This window comes from Procambarus clarkii, chromosome 6 (genome assembly GCF_040958095.1).
Source record: "Procambarus clarkii isolate CNS0578487 chromosome 6, FALCON_Pclarkii_2.0, whole genome shotgun sequence".
NCBI classification, from domain to species: domain Eukaryota; kingdom Metazoa; phylum Arthropoda; class Malacostraca; order Decapoda; family Cambaridae; genus Procambarus; species Procambarus clarkii.
This window is the reverse complement of record NC_091155.1, coordinates 20,076,846-20,099,114: the sequence shown is the minus strand read 5'-3', so window position 1 is coordinate 20,099,114 and position 22,269 is coordinate 20,076,846.

Below are 22,269 nucleotides of genomic sequence, written 5' to 3'. Positions count from 1 at the left end.
CCCCTCATCCTGTTCTCCCTGTTTCCCAAAGAGATCTCTCTGCGTTCCATTCTGATTTGGCTATGTTGAAAAAAATCTCAAAGAATAGCCAAATTTTTCTGTGGTGAATTTATTCCATGGCTTCATTCCTTCCATTTCTCTGTCTTTATGTTGCTTACAGCACTTCCCATTTCTAATTTCTTTGCTCCACTCTCATCTGTCTTATTTTAATCTTCTTGTATTAGTTATTTACCCTCTTTCTCTGTTTATTTTTGTTATTAGTCTGTTTCTCTTTGTTCCTCAATTTCATTCCTATCTTTCTCCTCGTTATTTTTATTTCTGCCGACGACAAGGAAGTCTTTGAATAATACATGAAGATCAGCCAAGGACCCATGTCGACAAAACAGAAAGATGGAGGGACACACACACCGACTGACAGATAGACTCACGAGGAAAAAGAAAGAGAGAGAGACTTCACTATCAATACACTTGCCAAATACATATTTCCAGTCATGTATTTCGTTGCAGTTGGAAATATTTCGAAACGACTCCACCACCCCCCACTACCAGCCCCACCACCACCACCATCAACCCCACCACCACCACCATCGCCACCATCACCACCATCACCACCACCACCACCACCACCACCACCACCACCACCACCACCACCACCACCCCCACCACCACCACCATCGCCACCATCACCACCATCACCACCACCACCACCACCACCACCACCACCACCATCACCACCATCACCACCATCACCACCACCACCACCAGCACCACCACCACCACCACCACCATCACCACCATCACTATCACCACGCAGGAATATCCATTATAAAACAAAACAAAAACACCACTACCCTTGGTGGGCACCACCTCGCTAGGTGGGCAGACAGGCATGAAGAGACAAGCTGAATCAGGAAGAGGCAGGCAGGCAGGCAGGCAGGCAGGCAGGCAGGCAGGCAGGGATGCAGGCAGGGATGCAGGCAGACAGGCAGGCAGGCATGCAGGCAGGGATGCAGGCAGGCAGGCAGGGATGCAGGCAGGGATGCAGGCAGGCAGGCAGGCATGCAGGCAGGGATGCAGGCAGGCAGGCAGGGATGCAGGCAGGGATGCAGGCAGGCAGGCAGGCAGGCAGGGATGCAGGCAGGGATGCAGGCAGGCAGGCAGGCATGCAGGCAGGGATGCAGGCAGGCAGGCAGGCATAAGAACATAAGAACAAAGGTAACTGCAGAAGGCCTATTGGCCCATACGAGGCAGCTCCTATTCTATAACCACCCAATCCCACTCATATACTTGTCCAACCCGTGCTTGAAACAATCGAGGGACCCCACCTCCACAATGTTACGCGGCAATTGGTTCCACAAATCAACAACCCTGTTACTGAACCAGTATTTACCCAAGTCTTTCCTAAATCTAAACTTATCCAATTTATATCCATTGTTTCGTGTTCTGTCCTGTGTTGATACTTTTAATACCCTATTAATATCCCCCCGGTTATGTCCATTCATCCACTTGTAAACCTCTATCATGTCACCCCTAACTCTTCGCCTTTCCAGTGAATGCAACTTAAGCTTTGTTAATCTTTCTTCATATGAAAGATTTCTAATTTGGGGAATTAACTTAGTCATCCTACGCTGGACACGTTCAAGTGAATTTATATCCATTCTATAATATGGCGACCAAAACTGAACTGCATAATCTAAATGGGGCCTAACTAGAGCAAGATATAGCTTGAGAACCACACCAGGTGTCTTGTTACTAACGCTGCGATTAATAAATCCAAGTGTCCGATTTGCCTTATTACGAACATTTATGCATTGATCCTTTTGTTTTAAATTCTTACTAATCATAACTCCCAGATCCCTTTCGCAATCCGACTTCGCAATCACAACACCATCTAGCTCGTATCTTGTAACTCTATCATCATTACCTAACCTCAGAACTTTACATTTATCAGCATTAAACTGCATCTGCCAATCCTTTGACCATTTCAAAACCCTATCTAGATCAACTTGAAGTGATAGTGAGTCCTCCTCCGAATTAATTTCCCTACCGATTTTCGTATCATCGGCAAATTTGCAAATGTTGCTACTCAAACCTGAATCTAAATCATTTATATATATTATAAACAACAGAGGTCCCAGGACAGAGCCTTGAGGCACTCCACTTACAACATTTTCCCACTCTGACTTGATTCCATTTATACTAACTCTCTGTTTCCTTTGGTATAGCCATGCCCTAATCCAGCTTAATATAGCACCCCCAATACCATGAGACTCTATTTTTTTAATCAGTCTTTCATGTGGCACTGTATCAAAAGCTTTGCTAAAGTCAAGGTATACAACATCGCAATCCTTACCACTATCAACTGCCTCAACAATGCTAGAATAAAAAGATAACAAATTTGTTAAACATGAACGGCCATTTATAAAACCATGTTGCGACTCAATTATTAATTTATGTTTTTCAAGATGAAGACGAATTTTATTTGCTATTATAGATTCGAGTAACTTTCCCACAATAGACGTTAGGCTAATTGGTCGATAGTTAGACGCAAGTGATCTATCTCCTTTCTTAAAAACTGGTATCACATTAGCAACTTTCCAAAACTCTGGCACTCTGCCTGACTCTATTGATTTATTAAATATGGTTGACAGTGGGTCACAAAGCTCCTCTTTGCATTCTTTAAGCACCCTAGCAAACACTTCATCCGGCCCTGGGGATTTGTTTGGTTTGAGTTTTACTATTTGTTTAAGAACATCCTCCCTGGTAACTGCTAAACTCGTCAACCTGTCCTCGTCCCCACCCACATAGACTTGTTCGGCTGAAGGCATATTGTTAAGTTCCTCTTTAGTAAATACAGATACAAAATATTTATTAAAAATACTACTCATCTCTTCATCACTATCTGTTATTTGACCTGTCTCAGGTTTTAATGGACCTATCCTTTCCCTAGTCTTAGTACGATATAACTGAAAAAAGCATGCAGGCAGGGATGCAGGCAGGCAGGCAGGCAGGCAGGCATGCAGGCAGGGATGCAGGCAGGCAGACAGGCAGGCAGGCAGGCAGGCAGGCAGGCAGGCAGGCAGGCAGGGATGCAGGCAGGCAGGGATGCAGGCAGGCAGACAGGCAGGCAGGCAGGCAGGCAGGCAGGCAGGCAGGCAGGCAGGCAGGCAGGCAGGCAGGCAGGGATGCAGGCAGGCAGACAGGCAGGCAGGCAGGCAGGCAGGCAGGCAGGCAGGCAGGCAGGCAGGCAGGGATGCAGGCAGGCAGACAGGCAGGCAGGCAGGCAGGCAGGCAGGCAGACAGGCAGGCAGGCAGGCAGGCAGGCAGGCAGGCAGGCAGGCAGGCCGGCCATAACCACCCACCCCAACAAGGCCGCCGAGAAGAAAGTTTCCCAAATGTAATGGGGATTATTCGGTGGAAGAGAGGCGTATGTCCTTAAAAATAAAATAATGAGTATTTCTGTTCCTTTCCCTGGGACGGAGGAAGGGTGGGGAAGGGAGAGGGTAGAGAAGACCCCAACCACCGTGGCCAGCAGCCTGGAAGGACAGTGGCCTTGGGGGTGAGGGAATGGAAAAGGAAGGGAAGGAGAAAAGGAAGGGGAGAGGTCTAATGAGAAGGGGAGAGAGAGAGGTTGATATTCATGCCTAAAGAAAATGGATTTGAGATTAAATTCCTCTCGATACCATCGAATGTTAGCATACGAGAGTATGATACCGTTGACATGCTTACAAAGACAGCCTGCAGTAGACCAATGGTAGAATTTTGTATTTGCGTTCCATTAGCAGTGACAAAGAGAATCCTGAAACAAATATCCCATGAAAATCTCAGTGACAAATTTACAAAGACTCGAGATTTTTTTTATATTATAACAAATTGTAATATGATATTACACAATGACACAAACATTATGCTATTATAATGAATTGCGTGAGGAGAAATATATATATATATATATATATATATATATATATATATATATATATATATATATATATATATATATATATATGCGATCCACGCCTTATTCATATAAATTGCTAACCACACTAACGTGGGGAATCAAACTGGGTACCAGTGGAGTATTCATTGGATCCTTCCTTATTGTGGGTGGTCAGTAACGCAGTGGACACGCCCATAGTGGACATGTAAAAGGTTGACTATCAGAACACTGAACTCCTCTCCTGAACACAGCTGTTGTAGGAGTATGAACAACGATCCGCTGTACTGAACACTATAAGAATATACAAGGGGCCAAGATAGATAGAGAGGGCGTTAGATAGAAAGAGAAAAGGAGGGATAGAGAGAGATAAAGAGGAAAAAAAACAGACTGGGAGAGACAAATAGAAGGTAATGGAGTCAACCAAAATTTCACAATAACATACAAAACATAGATTTATTTAAATCGCGATAACCGAGAGAGGAGATGAAGAAGAATATAGATGCTGAGAGGAAGTAGGTGAGAGGTGCAGGCGAGGGAGAGGGGCAGGCGAGGGAGAGGGGCAGGCGAGGGAGAGGGGCAGGGGAGAGAGAGAGAGGCAGACGAGGGAGAGAGAGGCAGACGAGGGAGAGAGGGGCAGGCGAGAGAGAGGGGCAGGGGAGAGAGAGAGGGGCAGGGGAGAGAGAGAGAGAGAGAGAGAGAGAGAGAGAGAGAGAGAGGCAGGCGAGAGAGAGGGGCAGGGGAGAGAGAGAGAGAGAGAGAGAGAGAGAGAGAGGCAGGGGAGAGAGAGTGGCAGACGAGGGAGAGAGGCAGGCGAGAGAGAGGGGCAGGGGAGAGAGAGAGGGGCAGGGGAGAGAGAGAGAGAGAGAGAGAGAGAGAGAGGCAGGGGAGAGAGAGAGGCAGACGAGGGAGAGAGGCAGGCGAGAGAGAGAGAGGCAGGAGAAGGAGAGAGATGTTGGGAGAGAGGACAAAGCGGTGGGGGAATAATGCAGCTGACAAGCAAGAACCAAGCAGCAGGAAGTTTGCCGAAAACCCTTTTAAGAGAATGGGGCTAAGTGGACGTTGCTCGGGGTGGAGGGAGGGAGAGAGAGAGAGAGAGAGAGAGAGAGAGAGAGAGAGAGAGAGAGAGAGAGAGAGAGAGAGAGAGAGAGAGAGAGAGAGAGAGAGAGAGAGAGACAGAGAGAGAGAGAAACAGAGAGAGTGTTACATTGCGTTACAGTGTGGGTAACAGAGACAGTATGTGTGTGTTACACATATTAACTCACACATTCACAATAAAAGCACATTAACATATATAGAACAAATTTATGGAACAGGACTGGGAAGAAAACCAGCCTCTTGGGTGACCTGAGACGCCTTAACCCAACTAGTTCCATTCCCCGTGCATCTCCAAAGATCTCCTTCCATATATATATCACGTCATTGAAACGTCATTGTGTATTTAACGAAGGCATTGACTGGGGAACATTCTCCACCACTTAGGCGAGTTACCATTGAAATGGCAACCAACTCAGCGCCTCTAGATTGCTAGCGGACTCTGGCGGATCCTAGATGGTGCAACCTTTATCATATCGTCGTCCATAGGTTAAGACGCGGGTCTTGAATCACCCCCCGACGCTGGTTCGATCCCTTTGACAGCGCCAAAAGTGTTCCTATGGTCACGCGTCATTGTAATGTAGTAAGAACTTTAGTTCACGTAACTTGTATCAAATGATAAGAATTTAGTACGTATGTGGTGTATACCACGACGCTCTTACCTGATTCTTACATGTTTATAATATTCGCGAGTCAATCTCTCGCACCCCGACACAGTTTGGTTATTAAAACCAGTTGACACTTCAGTTCTGTCTCATAACACCCCCGTCACTACTCCAAGTGGGCTGTTCATTGGTACTGTTACTGACTCGCTCTATCGACCCCGTCTGTCCTGATAGGTAGCCGAAAGAAAAGTCTACTACCTACGGAAGCAGACCTACAGAAGCAGACCTCCGGAAGCAGACCTACGGAAGCAGACCTCCCGAAGCAGACCTACGGAAGCAGACCTACCGACCCAAACCTTCGTAAGCGAGGCTACTCCAGGGCAGTGTAATCGGATCGCTCCTGTGGAACATATATTTCAAAGACATCCTGCAGTTAATATCAAATGTTTATACAGATGATCGAACGCCGACTTCTTCAGGAAACCAGAAGTGTTCGAATCTACCTCTCCATCAAGGTCCTACTCACCAATGACCCTCTGTTTCTCGAGTCTGAAATTCTTCTTCTTCGCATCTTTCTCACAATAATTATCCCTTAAATTTGATCAATTGTGCCTGTTTTTCAAGCTTTCCGCTCAAGCAATATTGCTCCTCACAGATCTCAAAACTCAAAAATCTCCTTTTTGCCCACCGTTCTCTAACCCCTTGAATTATGTATAATTCCGGAGCTCATTTAATTATAATGAATAACAAATAATAATAATAATAATAATAATTTTGTTAAAAATTCAAACATTAACACCACTAATAATAAAAATAATATACAGATGATGAGTCACAATAACATGGCTGATGATATGATGAACAAACCCACACACCAGAAAATGAGGAGTCGACGACGTTTCGGTCCGTCGTGGATCACTATATCCATCATCACACGAATTGATAATGATCCGAGACGGACCGAAACGTCGTCTTATCTCCATCTACTGATGTGTGGTTTGGTCATAAATAAAAGTAATAATAATAATGATAATAAATCTGTATGCTACATTAGGTTTAACAACTATCAAATAATCCACCGTGTTAAATTACCTCTGAAACCGAACAGTTAAACATTTCGGTTCATTTCACTAACAGGTCTGTGTTGCGTAATATGTGGAGAGAGAGAGAGAGAGAGAGAGAGAGAGAGAGAGAGAGAGAGAGAGAGAGAGAGAGAGAGAGAGAGAGAGAGAGAGAGTGAGAGTGAGAGAGAGAGAGAGAGAGAGAGAGAGAGAGAGAGAGAGAGAGAGAGAGAGAGAGAGAGAGAGAGAGAGAGAGAGAGAGAGAGAGAGAGAGAGAGAGTGAGAGAGAGAGAGAGAGAGAGAGAGAGAGAGTGAAATGAGTTTCTAGGAACAGGTTTCAGATGATCTGGTGTAGGATAACAGCTCAAGCTTGCATTTTCACTAGGAATGTCATTTGACAGCCCTTATGAACCCTAATCTTAGTTAAAAAAATTGCAGACAAACACACAGATAGACCCGGGCACCGCCGGACACCCCCTCTTGTATATATATCTAAAAAAATTAAAATTCCGAGAAGATTAGATCTATTTATTCCTCGTGGGCTCATGTCGGGAGAAACGAAGTCAAGGAGGCAAAAAAATAAGAGTTCTACGTTACCTGAATACTTCGCGTCTATTCAATTTGCTCACTAACTCGATTCGTTAGTGGGAGTTCTTCTCTATTCTCCTTTCCTACGTTCTCCACACTCTCTCACGTCTTCTCTCACGTCTTCTCTCACGTCTTCTCTCACGTCTTCTCTCACCTTTTCTCTGGCTTCTTATGATAGTTTCCCCCCTCACACCTCTCATATTTTGTACATTTTTTAGTTTTTTTTTTTTACTATCGCACATGCACTTACACATTCACAGATATAGAGAAACGCACGTATGTACACAGATTAGAGCCAGAGCTCAATCCCCGCAAGCACAACTAGGTGAGTACACACACACACACACACACACACACAAATGTAGTATGCGGCCCCAGCCGCATACTACATGTGTGTGGAGTATGCGGCCCCAGCATGGAGTATGCGGCCCCAGCATGGAGCCCGTACCTTGTCAAGCACAAGACGAAGCTGGAAAAAGTCCAAAGGTATGCTACTAGACTAGTCCCAGAACTAAGAGGCATGAGTTCTGAGGAAAGGCTGCGGGAAATGCACCTTACGACACTGGAAGACAGAAGAGTAAGGGGGGGGGGGGACATGATCACAACCTACAAAAACGACAGTTTTTGGCCTTAGGGAGAATATACGTCAAAATGCGACGTTCTGTTGGGAGGACTCTGGTAGAATTTTGGGACACGTGGTGTAAACGTGAGGGGCTGGGAGCCACAGGGAGGGAGGCAGGAAGGGATGGAGGAAAGTCTTGAAAAGCTCACTTCAGGAAATTAAACTATCGGAAGAGAGGGAGAGTGTGCGTGAGTGAAGAGAGAGAGAGAGAGAGAGAGAGAGAGAGAGAGAGAGAGAGAGAGAGAGAGAGAGAGAGAGAGAGAGAGAGAGAGAGAGAGAGAGAGAGAGAGAGAGAGAGAGAGAGAGAGAGAGAGAGAGAAACAAACTTAATTCGTTTGTTCATGTCGTAGGTCTTATCCACCACAAACAACAAGACCACACCCTCTCTCTCCACAAACTTAAAAAAAAACACTTTATCACAGGCCTTAAAATTTCACGGCGAGTTTATCCCGTCTGTAGCAGGAGATTAGAGGTCCCTTTAAAAGAAACTTTGATGAGTTTCTCATCTCTATCTGTCGCTTTCTCCCTCTCTCTTTATAGTCTCTATCTACCTGCATGTATACCTCTATCTCTGTCTCCTTCCCTTTCCATGGCAGTTTCCCTGCCATACCTGTAACTATTTTTCTCATTCCTCCGATCCAAGAGCATCATTTGTCACCCTAATTCACCTAGGCTTGCCTATCCAACCTCCTCCTCCACACCCTATCCCGTAAGATGTGGCACTATATCTTGAAGCTCATTCTCTCATCCCACAGCACTCTCCTCCCATCCGACTCATCCAGATCCATAACTTGAAGAGGATGGATGAGAGCATTGGAGCGTTGGAAAAGGTGTAGGATGCTGCAGGTGATGTTTCTAATCGAAGATGCGTCTTAAAGGTAGATGTGTGTGGCTTGCTGTGTGTGTCCAAAGTGGTTCAGTGGTCTACGTCCTTGGTACATAATCAAGGGGTCCCGGGTTCCATTCTTGGGTGGGGCACAGACGTTTTTGTCGCGTTTTCTGTCAGCAGTATGTGGGTTAGGTGGGGGGTGGGGGTTAGGGGGGTGGGGGTGGTGGGGGAGATGGGGGGGGCCCCATAAGCCGAACTTCTTTCATGTCCAAGATTATGGGAAACAACTCATAAGCATAAACGGACACCCGCGCACATATGCACGCAAGTACGCCCGCACACACACACACACACACACACACACACACACACACACACACACACACACACACACACACACACACACACACACACACACACACACACACACAAATATACTTCAAGAGTCAGAGAGAGAGAGAAAGAGCTGGGGGTTGATATCACTGGAATGACCTGGCTGGCATGCATGAGGCAGTGATGTGGTGGAAGCAGGCTCCATACACAGTTTCAAGTGAAGATATGATAGAGCCCAGTAGGCTCAGTTGATTGACAGTTGAGAGGTGGGACCAAAGAGCCAGAGCTCAACCCCCGCAAGCACAAATAAGTGAGTACACACACACACACACGCACGCGCGTGTTGATGACTGCTCAAGACACCACACTCACCTCTCCACACACTGGCCCACACATAGTGACGGGATAACAATATTTTCTCTAACTGAATTGTCCTGAATTTCCATCTTATATTACTAATGTGGCAGTGTGGCGGTTGATTTCTACAGACCGGAGACTTGTTATCGTAGCGAGGTTGCTTGCTATCACTGTCCTCTTGAGATCTAGAGTGTCTAGAGGTGTCATTGTCTAGAGAACTAGAGGAGTCCAACACCTAGAAGAAGCAGAGCTTGAATGACGCCTCCAGCAGATACTGGGCGTTACCAAAGTTCCTCTGCTTCTGCGTACTGTTCAAAGGCTCAATCAGAAAGTACCTATGCACAGGTAAATTTCTACTGAGTAAAAAGGCACCAATGTGTGGCAGTAAAGCTTTGGCACCGGTGTTTGGTGCCACAACTTGCGAGGCACCACAGGTCTCCTCACTCCAAACATCTCTCTCCTGCTGCTGCTCAGGAAGAACTTTTAATTATGGGGATATTATTTCAACCGGGGTGACTTATCAGGCATAACAAGACACGGTATTATTACTGGTGTCAGCAGCGGGGCTGATTTGGTCTGGTAAATCATCCTGCTAGGAGACTTAGTTCATAGGCAGGCGATGAGTCACAATAACGTAGCTAAAGTATGATGACCAGACCACACACTAGAAGGTGAAGGGACGACGACGTTTCAGTCCGTCCTGGACCATTCTCAAGTCGATTGTGGTCCAGGACGGACCGAAACGTCGTCGTCCCTTCACCATTTAGTGTGTAGTCTGGTCATCTTAGTTCATAGGTCACGAAGTAGATTGGTTTTCCTCTGTAAATCAGCGGATTTATGTCGTACCCCATCTGGCACATATCCACACCTGACCCGGATCCACACCTGACTCTCATTCCACACCAGCACAGATCTCAAATGCAGCACAGACCCCATACCTGACACAAATGCCCAACTTGGAACGGATCTAACATCTAACATGTATCCCACACCTGGCAAGGGTCTCACTCATGACACAGATTCCAAACCTGAAACGAGCCCACAACTGGCATGGACTTACAACAGAGAGTGGGCCCCATCTCAAACGCCTCCCTCTATAGGGAGGCGAGCAGGAGTCAAGCTGGTAAATTATTTAATGAGATGGAGGGTCCCCTGTTAAAGAGACCCTTTCCCTACCTCCTTCTCTCTCTCCCTCTTGATCCCTCCCCATTCTCTCCCTCTCTAACATTCTCTCTCTCCCACCTCTCGACTCTCCCTAACGTTCTCTCTTCCTCCCTTCTTCCCATTCTCTCTCATAACATGCGATACACACACCAAATAAACTCACAACTTAACTACATTATTTTTTACTATTGTTACTTTAAAGCAACGTTGTAGGAAGGTTGTGGTTATGTTTGTGTGCGACGAACACCTGAAAATCTAGTGAAAATCTCTATAAATAACCAACCCGTTATTATACTTTATAGGAGTCGTTAATTGTCGCAATAGGAGCCAATCCTTCTTAAAGAGGGGCATGTGGGATGACTTCGACTCATCTATGACACTATACAATCGCAAATCACCATGAAAAGTTGCATGATACTAATCGCAAGCGTCTATAGCCTCGGCCAGACAGACAGACAGACAGACAGACAGACAGACAGACAGACAGACAGACAGACAGACAGACAGACAGACAGACAGACAGACAGACAGACAGATAGACAGACAGACAGACAGACAGACAGACAGACAGATTCTCTTCTATGGATATAGATTATATATTCTGAAAATGCTCAATCTTATCATACGGGTGACCAGGCAGATATCATTCTTGCAATTAAGGAAAGTAATCGCCCATCGGCGCCTCCTGCAGCGGCCGTTTAATTGCATTCTCTTGAGTCCTGTCTTCCTTGGGCTCTGACTGGCTTAAAGAGAGAGAGAGAGAGAGAGAGAGAGAGAGAGAGAGAGAGAGAGAGAGAGAGAGAGAGAGAGAGAGAGAGAGAGAGAGAGAGAGAGAGAGAGAGAGAGAGAGAGAGAGAGAGAGAGAGAGAGAGAGAGAGAGAGAGAGAGAGAGAGAGAGAGAGAGAGAGAGAGAGAGACAGACACATAGACAGTCAGAAAAAATTCTTCCCAAACACACATTCTTTATTGCGAAATTAACACCTAGCGACAGGATGAAAAATAAACTTGAACAGCGAAAATATGCAAAAAGAGAGTCATAATTGACCAAGGCAGGTCACAAGGGGGTCAAGCTCGGTCTGAAAATGTAACATATATCAAGAATTTCGAGAAAGGTCAAAGTCGAACACAGTCAAGGGAGACATTATCAATTCACAGCAAGTTCAGAATGGTCAAGTAAGCTCGAACTGTCAAGAGATCAGGCCAAGGACGGCCAAGGACGGTCACAGAATATCACAAAAGTCCACATTAATCAAGAAAGTTCACATCAGGTCCAGAAAAGTCAGTGTAGGTGGCCACGCCAGATAAGATGATGTTAAAAGTTTACCAAAACCAGTCTGATGTGTAAATCAGAGTAGTTCAACATTGCCCTGTGCAGGTCCGAACATCCGTGCAAAGGCGCCTGAAATTGTGTCGAACTAAATTTACTTCTCGGGCTCCGAAAGCCATTTTAAATGTACTGGAATTAACAGAAAGCTATCGGAAACTATTTGGAAAAAGGTGAACTTCGTTTACGATGTCGCAGTGAAAGGAAGTGTTGTAATCCTACGGTGATGCAGAGTGTGTAAGTGTTTAAGTGATGCAGAGTGTGTAAGTGTTTGTTAAAGTGATGCAAGCGAGTGTAGGGTTTCTTTGGTGTGAGTGAATTCACATAGTTGTTAACAAAAGCGTCAGGTGGAAGAAACTCTGTCCATTTGTATACCACCTCGGCCATGAATTGAATTTGGTCAGTGTACTGCGAACCCCGAACACTGTGTGCTCGGCCGCGAGGACTTGTGGTAAGTGGGCTGCATACTGTCAGTATTGTGTGTCAGGTCTTTGGGGGAAGGTTTGTTTACTCGAAATTCCACCACCTGTCTTGATTCATGAAGCTGTCTTCTATTCACAGCTTTATATGAGTTTTGACTGAAAGGCAACAGCCACTTCCCAAACCACCTCTGCCAAATGTATCTTGTTGACTTTCACATTTATCAATCTATTATTGTACACTTTGTTCTGACTCATGAGTTTTGTCCCAGCATACAAGGGTGTCTATTTCCTCCTCCAAGTCTCAGACATATTAGAAGTACAATGTGCCATTTCCTCCTCCAAGTCTCAGACATATTAGAAGTACAATGTGCCATTTCCTCCTCCAAGTCTCAGACATATTAGAAGTACAATGCGCCATAACTTCAATCATTTATCGCTAGTTAAAAAGCGAGAAATACCAGCGATCTTCACAAGGTAACTCCACAACACCTTAAAATCTCTAAGGCCTATTAGACACTTGTAGCCTCGTAACCCTGTAATGTAATTGGCGGCTGAGGAGGTAGTTAGCGCCCAACGATTGGTCCATGAAGAGGCAGTTGGTGTTAGTGCAAGAGGTAAGGTGGTGGGTGTTAACGACCCTTGCGACACCTAATGAGGTGGTTGGGTGGTTTGTGGGAAGCAAGAGACGAGAGGGTTGTCTTGTGTTTATAGCGAAGGAGAAGACTGAGTGCATGAACGAAGAGCAGAAAGTATGTGTGTGGGAGGGTGAGTGTGTGTGTCAGTGTGTGTGTGTGGGAGGGTGAGTGTGTGTGTCAGTGTGTGTGTGTGAGGAAGAGTGTAAGAAAGAGATCGAAAGGGACAAAGTGTGCCAGGAAGAGCATGCTATGTAATTGGTTCTTATATATATATATATATATATATATATATATATATATATATATATATATATATATATATATATATATATATATATATATATATATATATATATATATATATATATATGTCGTACCTAGTAGCCAGAACTCACTTCTCAGCCTACTATTCAAGGCCAGATTTGCCTAGTAAGCCAAGTTTTCCTGAATTAATATATTTACTATAATTTTTTTCTTATGAAATGATAAAGCTACCCTTTTCTCTATGTATGAGGTCAATTTTATTTTATTGGAGTTAAAATTAACGTAGATATATGACCGAACCTAACCAACCCTACCTAACCTAACCTAACCTATATTTATAGGTAAGGTTAGGTTAGGTAGCCAAAAAAAGCTAGGTTAGGTTAGGTTAGGTAGGTTAGGTAGACGAAAAAACATTAATTCATGAAAACTTGGCTTATTAGGCAAATCGGGCCTTGAATAGTAGGCTGAGAAGTGCGTTCTGGCTATTAGGTACGACATATATATATATATATATATATAAGAACTAGGACTCTAGGTCTTCGACTTTCTCTAAAAGAGAGCGGAGGAAGGGAGGGAAAGTGGCTGGTCTTGTGTATTGAGACAGTGAGCTTGTTGCATCATGAACTCTGCAGGATTTGCAAGAGATGTGTGCAATTTTTTTTTCAGTCTTTTCTCCAATAAAAAGGAATTGCATTTTTTTGCGGATGGGGCAGGGGGTGGGGGAGGGGGGAGGGATCCTTGCGCAAGTAATAGTGATGATTGTAGTTGTTTTGCTTTCTCGGCTTCTCAGATGTTTTTGTTTGTGTTGATACATACACACACATGCGCCGCGCACACACACATACACACACAGGCACACGCGCGCACGCAAGCACAAAGGAGTATAATTCGGCACTGGACGGACGCTATATTGCAGCTCTTATCTGGTCCCCCTTGCTTAATGCCACACTGTGCCACGGACGGCCTCCTGGCACTGCTCTCTCTCTCTCTCTCTCTCTCTCTCTCTCTCTCTCTCTCTCTCTCTCTCTCTCTCTCTCTCTCTCTCTCTCTCTCTCTCTCTCTCTCTCTCCCTGCACACAGACCCCATGGTGCCACGTTCAGCTGTTTTGCTGATATTTTACAGTGTTGCTATGAACAGGTGTGTGGTGCCAGAGACGAGAGCCAGTGCCACTCTCTGGCAAGAAAGTTCCCTTCCTCCCCCCTTCCCCCTTCACAACCATCCCCCTCAACCCATTCCATTTCCTCTCAAGCAGTTTATCTTTTTAAACTACTACTTCCTATCATCCCCCTCCCTTTCTTTCCCTCATCCTTTCCCCTCTTAAGACGCAACCATTCCCTTCATCCTTTCCCGTTTAAGACGCAACCATTCCCTTCATCCTTTCCCGCTTAAGACGCAACCATTCCCTTCATCCTTTCCCGCTTAAGACGCAACCATTCCCTTCATCCTTTCCCGCTTAAGACGCAACCATTCCCTTCCATTTTTTCCCACTGACCGACCCCCGTCGCCTTGTTTTCCATCTCATCTCAAATCAGCATCCTCCAGTCTCTCCCCCGAGCCCAGCATCCTCCGTCTCAGGGGGGGAGTGTGAGAACCCGAGAACGAGTCTGAGGTATATCTCCAGGTCTCTTTTATAATGACTTACGCGAGAGCTCTCGACTCGGGGACAATTATGTGTTTCGCTTCACTAAACGCTTTGTTGGCAAGTTATGGTTTTTGTTTATTAAAGTTGTTTCTGCCTGGGTTTCTTTTTTTTGGCCTTGGTCGATACCTTGTTGAGTGGGGGGGGGGAGGTGGGGGAGGGGGGTTGTTTAGTAAGATAGGTGGGAAGGGGGTTAAGATGGGAGGGGGGGGAGGGGGGCTGATTAAAGACGATGGAGAGGTTCAGGTGAAGGGGAAACGTTGAGAAATGTGGAGTGTGGAGAGTGAGTTATGACAGCAGGCGGACTGTCCACCTTGCTGACACAAAGTGTGTGTGTGTGTGTGTGTGTGTGTGTGTGTGTGTGTGTGTGTGTGTGTGTGTGTGTGTGTGTGTGTGTGTGTGTGTGTGTGTGTGTGTGTGTGTTTGGAAGTTAAACCAAGCTTGCTCTCTTTTATCAAGGAGCTACGAGTGTTTTAAGGTTTATTTCGAGTATTTCCACACACATATATGGGTGCCCATAGATATATCATTCACCCATACACACTTAGATACTTATATACATGTTTTATTACTAGGTTTCACTGTGCTATTTTTCCTCATGTGGGTTTTTTCTAGTCTGTATTTCATCTTGGAATTAAGTAATGTGGGGCTTGCTTGTCCTCGCTACCACCAAGATCCTTGACTTCAAGCTTTGGGAGGGAGTTCGACTCATCTTAGAAGTAGTCAATGGGCCTTACAGCATTTCGATGAGATGCCACACCCTGGTGGCTTGCTGATGTACAGTTATGGTTGTATGGTTGTATGTTCTTGGAGGGTTTGTTTGAATTGTCTGGTGATCTGATGGACTGTGTTTTGTTACTGTCCTCTGTGTCTCATTTTACACTACTCGTTATTTGTGTATGTTTTTCTTTAAGATACGTAGTGGTACTGGAGCTTCAAGACACACACACACACACACACACACACACACACACACACACACACACACACACACACACACACACACACACACACACAGGGGTGGTCTCTTCCACTAGAGAACGACTCTTTTGTTATTTTTCCTATATTCCGAGGATCAAAGCTTCTAGCGGCTCTGTGTCCTTGCCTGGACCTTCTCCTTCTATCTCCTCCTTCCTCGTATACCCTCCTCCCCTCTCTCTCCCTCTCTCTCACCCCTCTCTCTCTCTGTCTCTGTCTCTCTCTCTCTCTCTCTCTCTCTCTCTCTCTCTCTCTCTCTCTCTCTCTCTCTCTTGGACATACCACTGCCACTGCTTCTCCAATCCGTCTGTCATCTGTCTTTACCTCTACCACTGCTCCTGTCACTCCTTCTGTCACTCCTCCTGTCACTTGTCTCTATGTCACTGACATAAAACCTTTTAACTTGTCGAAGATTATCAGTGCAAAAATGAGCACATTTCTGTGCCGCGTTATGCAAAAATTTATAGACAAATATTAACTCCCTTGATGACAGATTTAATCGCGTATATTTTATCTTCATTTCAAAATAAATTAACATATAATTTACATCATTTATTTATCACAAGAAAAACATGCACAGATATTTTCACGTTTGTCATCAGGTAAAGCTTTGCAATTAAAAAAAAAATATATATATTATGTTCAACAAAATGGGATTTAGTTCTCATATTACGGTCGAAGCGATTTGTAGCTTCATATAGCTGCATTATCTGTCTCTTTGACTTCCTATCTCTCTCTCTTTTATTTCCTATCTCTCTCTGCAGATATGTTTTTGTCTTGTTCTCTGTTTATATATATAAATATATATATATATATATATATATATATATATATATATATATATATATATATATATATATATATATATATATATATATATATATATATATATATATATATATATATATATATATATACTGTTCTTAGTACAGGTAAAATATTGTAAACCGAAATATGATTTTTATTTTTTTTTTTTTTACGCTGCGCGTTTGAAAATTTCAGATTAAGTCATGGCAGCGGAAATTATGTCCGATGAACTCCGTAGAGTTTAATATTTTGTTTGCAAAATTGTATTATTTTTATTAGTATTAACAAACTCAATATTTGTATTAGTAATATTACGTATAATTTTCTAATAATTGACACAATAATAATTATTCCCTCTCTGGTTACACGAGAAAATTACTTCTTTCCTTTGGCTCTTTCATTTCCTTCCTTCCTTCCCTGGCTTTACCTTGTGTTACCTCCGGGGATCAATGTCCCCGCGGCCCGATGCCTGACCCGGCTCCCTAGTTCTTCTAATATTTTCCAAGTGTAAATTAGTATGTATCTCTCTCTCGCTCGAGAGAGTTCTTTGCACGCTCTCCAGGTCAGCAAGTTCTCCAGCTTTTCTTGATCCATTTCACTTTCTCTTCCATTCCATTCTCGCTCTGTTTCTAGTTCTGTTCCATCCCTGTATTGCTCCCTACACGTTCACTTCTTTCCCTGGCTCGATCCCTCCCATACATGTCTACTTCCCTCCCTATTGCTTTCTCCCCCTCCCTCTCTCGCGCCTTTCCTCGTTCCTTATCGTCCCTCTATCGCTCCTTATCAACTCCTTCGACTCCTTTCAGCACTATTCTCTCCCATTTCCCCACCATCGCCATTATCTCTCTTCTTTTCTCTTATCCCCCATTCGTTCATCCCTTCCTCTGTTCGTCTGCCTCACATCTCCTACTCCATCGTGCAACCATCAACACGGTCGCATGGTCAGCCTCAACAGGTTGACAACATCCGGCTGAGACATCTGGCTGATATATCCGGCTGAGATATCCGGCTGAGATATCCGGCTGAGATATCCGGCTGAGATATCCGGCTGAGATATCCGGCTGAGATATCCGGCTGAAAGGTCCCGGGTTCCGGCCCCATCACTTGCGACTCTCCCCAAGCTCTGTCTCAACTTATAATGATTCTATTGTAACGAAAGATCCGATTGATTGAGTTGAGACGAGTGTAAAAGGGGCGCTGATTGGCTGCTAGATTTGAAAAGCGTACTAGAGTAGCTCTGATTAGCTGCTATAATTGAAAAGCGGATAACGGAAGCCCCTGATTAGCTGGTACATTTGAAAAAGCTTATGCGAGTAGTTCAGATTGGCTGCAATACTTGAAAAGAGTTTCAATGGTTAGTAATGATCGGTAGATTGATCAGAAACACAACTGAACAAAAGCGTTGAATAGTTTCTTGCTTTGAGACGCAAGCAAACAGTTAAAACAGTTAAATGAGATGCAATTATGATTGCATAATTGTATGACTCTAGCAAGAGCAAAGATATCAGCTATTGACTCAGGGATATAGAGGTATTTTTCAAGCCCTTTTCTGGATCTAGAATCGTTATCGTGGCGCCTAGAGGGCATAATTTTATTTACTTTATATTGACGAAACTAGTACATGATGTTATAATCTACTTCATCAGATAGAATAAAGGATTTAATTGTTATGTTGTAAATGGAACTTTATAAGGCCTATTGGCCCATACGAGGCAGCTCCTATCTATAACCACCCCAATTGGCTAGAAGCTTTAAAAACACACATGTAAACAAGACTTTACACTTGGTAATTACGTCAATCGCTTGCTACAACAGGAGATTGGTTATCAGCCCCGAGAAGATGAAGAAAAACATAAATAAATAAACATGAAACTTGGTATCTGGAAGCGCATTGGCCTGTGTTCAGACATTGGCGCTGGCTTTATCTTACCAATATACTGCTCCTGAGATCTCTATCTGTTGTTTATCTGCTTAAGCAAGAGATTTAGTGCGAGTTTGTTTATTAACTTCAGTTCCCTTTTTACTCGGCGAGTTTACTGAAATTAAATTGAATTTATTTACTCTGAAACGTATGTTCAGGAGAGCATGTACATGTATAAATGTAAAGATAGATAGATAGATAGATAGATAGATAGATAGATAGATAGATAGATAGATAGATAGATAGATAGATAGATAGATAGATAGATAGAGAGAGAGATTCATCTCCTGTAAATTTGTTAATGTTGCTGATTAGTTCTGTATGCAAATTATCTTTACCTTATATCCCTTTCTTCTCTCCATTTCCTTCCTTCCTCCTTCTCTCTCTTCTCCTTGTCCTACTCTCTGTACCCCCTTCTCAGTCCCATCTTTCGTTTGCTTCCCTTTTCAACTTGTTCCCTTTCCTCACTCTTTCTCTCCTCCCTCCCTCCTATCTCCCTCTCCCTCTCTCTCTCTCTCTCTCTCTCTCTCTCTCTCTCTCTCTCTCTCTCTCTCTCTCTCTCTCTCTCTCTCTCTCTTTCTCTGATCGTGAGTAAGAAACACGAGAGCTCTCGCTCTAATGAGGCTCATCTCTCACAATAACAGGGCAAGTTGCCTCTTCACACACCTGGCAGGCATGTAGACCCTGCCCACACCTGCACGTGCCTCCCCCTTCAACACGCCCCCTCCCTCCCCCTTCAACACGTCTCCTCCCTTCCCCTTCAACAGGTCTGCCCCTTTCCACACTCCCTCTTAAAAATAAATGGTTAGAACGAGAGTAATTTTTTTTTAAGTCTTAAAACATCTACGAAATTTAAAACAAGAAGAAAATATGAAGCATAAAATGAAAAATACAGAGATAAAATGAAACAAAATAATTTAAAAAAGTAGGAATATAAATAAAATACCAGAAATCTATATTTTTTGAAGGATGGGGGTTGGGAAGGGGGGGGGTTTAATTTTTGGTTTCCCTGACAGCAAACCTTGTAATAGACGTCTTCCTGGGGGGGGGGGGGGAGATAAGAGGAGAGGGAAGGGGTTATAAAGAGGGAGAAGGGAGAGGAGATATGGGAAGGGTGAAAGTAGGGAACAGAGAATGTGAAGAGGGGGATAAGGAAGGGAAGAGTTGGAGGAGGGAACAAAGAAGAGGTGAAGAACGGAGGTAGGCGAGAGAATGGACGAAGAATCGGGGAGAAAGAATAAAAAGAATAGAATGGATACAGAGAAAGCGAGAGAGAGAAAGCAAGAGAGAGAGAGAGAGAGAGTGAGAGAGAGAGAGAGAGAGAGAGAGAGAGAGAGAGAGAGAGAGAGAGAGAGAGAGAGAGAGAGAGAGAGAGAGAGAGAGAGAGAGAGAGAGAGAGAGAGAGAGAGTGAGAGAGAGCGAGAGCCAGAGTGAAAGAGCGAGAGAGAGAGCGAGAGAGACATTCAGATTTGCATTTAGCTAAGAAACAAACAATACAGAAATTCCTTAAAATACATTTAAGAAAATTTAAGACTCACCCTCTTCCTGTTAAAGTCTGGTTGCCCAGCAGACATCTGGAATGGGAGACCAGAGAACATAAGAACATAGCAATAAAGACCCCCATACAAAGCTCTTCTTATTTATAACTAATTCATAACTTTTATAGCGTTGTGGACTACAATAGCTGACAACGTATGGCTAATACATAAAGTGTGGAGATATTGTATTATAACTACAATCCTACAGTGTATAACATTCTCAGCAAAAAAAACAATAAATTAATGTAATTTAAACTAAGGCAATAATGGCTTAACATTTAATGATGAGGAAAATATTTTAATAAAATAATATTGATATAAAAAGACATATTTTGATAATATTTATATAATACGATTGTATCACATCGTTAGCTGAAAGAATCTGCATCAGTAAATGTCTGTTCGACTATTGTTGGAGGTCAGATGTTAGGGCCTAGACACACCTAACTTTTCAGGATGACATTTGGGTGGTAGGGGACTACTAGGCAGCAGATCTAGCGTGGCTGCAGTCAAACACTCCCCCCCCCCCCCTCTCCACTTTTAAGAAAAATCAGCTCCTATTGCAATTCCAAGCAATTCGTTATGGACTGAAATTTTTGTTTTGTTCTGCAGAGAGTTTTCCAACTCTCTCTGCCATTCTTTGTCTGTGTCTGTCTCTGCATGTGTCTCTCTGTATGTACGTCTCTCTGCCTGTTCGTCTGTCTGTCTGTCTGTCTGTCTGTCTGTCTGTCTGTCTGTCTGTCTGTCTGTCTGTCTGTCTCTCTCTCTCTCTCTCTCTCTCTCTCTCTCTCTCTCTCTCTCTCTCTCTCTCTCTCTCTCTCTCTCTCTCTCTCTCTCTCTCTCTCTTGTTACTTGTCTGTCGCTCTTTGTCTCTGTATATAGTCTCGTACTGCCAAAGAGAGGTCCTGCTTACACAAAGAGAGAGCAAAAACTTCTCTCTCAATGAAAATTTTAAGGAAAGGGAGTAAATGAAAGAGATAAGGGAGGAGAGTAGAGGAAGGTGGCAAAGGAAGGGAGTAAAGGGAATCAAGAAAGAAGCAATGGAAACAGAAACGGAAGGAAGCTGTGCAAGAGAGAAAAAGGAAAGGACTTGAAAGCAGATAAAAATGGGTGAGCAAATATTAGAGAGTAAGACAAGGATCACAAGGAAGGGGGAATGAGACGGAAGGGAAGTGAGGAGAGTTAGAAGTTCTTATACTGTTAAGCCTTAAGAGAAACATTGTCAGGTAAAATGGGGTCTAAATGCCAATGTGGTTCCGAGGGGACGAGTTGAGCTCCTGGGTGGTAATACTCACCTAGATTTGCTTGCAGGGGTTGAGCTAAGCTCCAAGCCACGCCTTCCCAATGGTCTTAGTTTAATGCAATGACTCCTTTCTCACGTTTTTATTACATTTACAATTTCGAATTGAATTAGCTTCGAGGAATGCTGCATTTAACCTATTCCATTTATTGATAGCTCTAACCCAGATAAATATTTTCTTGATGTCTCTATGACTCATTTGCGTCTCGAAAATTCTATCTATGACCCCTCGTTCTGCTGTTCTTAGCATTGAACAATGCTGCTTAATTTGTCTGTTGTGTCTATTTTCTTTACAATCTTGTATGCAGTTGTCACGCCCCCTCGATCTCTCCTTTCCTCTAGTGTGGTAAGGTCAAGTTCTCTCAGTTTTCCTCATAACTCAATCCCCTCAGTTCCGGAACGGGTCTCGTTGCATATCTTTGGAAATTTTCTGGTTTCTCCTTGTCCTTTTTCAGGTAAGGGTTCCATGCTGGGGCTGAGTATTGAAGAGTGGGTCTCATCTTCGCTGCATAGGGAATGGAAGCTACTTTCTCCAAGTTTCTGAAGGATACTCGGGTGTTGACCAGTATGTCATATGCAGCTGTTGTTATTCTCCTAACGTGAGCTTCTGGCATCAAATTTGGGGTTATGTCTTCTCTCAGGTGGACATAACCTTTTCTGATTGAAGAATTTGTCTTCCCTTCATCCTATGCTGTATACTCCTCTTCCAATCCTCATAACTTTAGATTTGGCTGGGGTAAAATCTAGCAGCCATTTTTTCAGACCACTTCAGGAGCGTGTCCAAATCCTCTTGCATTGCATCACTCTCTAATCCTGATTTGGCTCTTTTCATTTGTTTGTGCATCATCT